Below are 936 nucleotides of genomic sequence, written 5' to 3'. Positions count from 1 at the left end.
CGGGAGCAGTAGTCTTCCGGCACTGGGCTTCCGGACGGCCATGTTGCTTTGCTCGGCATGCCGGGAGCAGTAGTCTTCCGGCACTGGGCTTCCGGGCGGCCATGTTGTTTTGCGCGGCATGCCGGGAGCAGTAGTCTTCCGGCACTGGGCTTCCGGGCGGCCATGTTGTTTTGCGCGGCATGCCGGGAGCAGTAGTCTTCCGGCACGGGGCTTCCGGGCGGCCATGTTGCTTTGCTCGGCATGCCGGGAGCAGTAGTCTTCCGGCACTGGGCTTCCGGGCGGCCATGTCGTTTTGTGCGGCATGCCGGGAGCAGTAGTCTTCCGGCACGGGGCTTCCGGGCGGCCATGTTGGTTTGCGCGGCATGCCGGGAGCAGTAGTCTTCCGGCACGGGGCTTCCGGACGGCCATGTTGTTTTGCGCGGCATGCCGGGAGTAGTAGTCTTCCGTCACGGGGCTTCCGGGAGGCCATTTTAGCCTGCACGGCATGCTGGGAGGCATAGTCTTTTAGCAATGGTTTTCCCGGTGGCCATTTTACTCTGTATGGCATGCCGGGAGGTGTAGTCTTCCTATATTGGCCTTCTGGGAGACCATGTTGCGCCTCTCGAGGTGACAGGAGGTTCAGTTCTCTGTCAACGGGATTCCCAGCAGCCGTTTGCGTTGTGCTCTGTGGCAGGCCTGGAGCTGTAGTTCCAGGTGCCTGTGCCTTTTCCGCCCTGCAGCAGTGGCCTGCTGTGTCTGGTCCTTACTGGAAATGTGCCGCTCATGTGAGAGTCCCCATAGGTCATCGGGGACAGTGGAATTTCTGTATTTTTCCCTCGTACAGGTCAGGAAGTGTTTTCCATCTCTGGTGTGACCAGGCAGGGTTGGCCCCAGGGGCTGGRGCTGTCCCTCTCGGCAACGGGGAGGGCAAGGAGAGCGTGAGGGGCTGTGTGGACT

This window comes from Apteryx rowi, unplaced genomic scaffold, assembly GCF_003343035.1.
Source record: "Apteryx rowi isolate R43461 unplaced genomic scaffold, aptRow1 scaffold_323, whole genome shotgun sequence".
In the NCBI taxonomy this organism is placed as follows: domain Eukaryota; kingdom Metazoa; phylum Chordata; class Aves; order Apterygiformes; family Apterygidae; genus Apteryx; species Apteryx rowi.
This window is presented reverse-complemented; position numbering follows the sequence as displayed.